We start from the raw sequence: 263 nt of genomic DNA, 5'->3' as shown, positions 1-263 counted from the left end.
TTTGTGGCACCACAAGTAAATCTTGTAAGTATTTTCTATAATACTTACAAGAGTTTAGTTTCACTGATTATTGTCCAACTGTCATATAATGTTCTTATAGGTACCCAAATCATACAAGTTTCATTTTGTACAAATTTAATAAGGATCTTATATCTGGTTTCACTGTCGTATGCATTACATACAAGTTTCAGACAAAAGAGATACAAACTTTATAAGATTTATCTATATCTTTTCCATATGGGTTGCTGCACCATGTATTTCAG

The sequence above is a fragment of the Epinephelus moara genome, chromosome 9 (genome assembly GCF_006386435.1).
Source record: "Epinephelus moara isolate mb chromosome 9, YSFRI_EMoa_1.0, whole genome shotgun sequence".
In the NCBI taxonomy this organism is placed as follows: Eukaryota; Metazoa; Chordata; class Actinopteri; order Perciformes; family Serranidae; genus Epinephelus; species Epinephelus moara.
The sequence above is the reverse complement of the archived record's forward strand: the minus strand, read 5'-3'. Positions refer to the sequence as shown.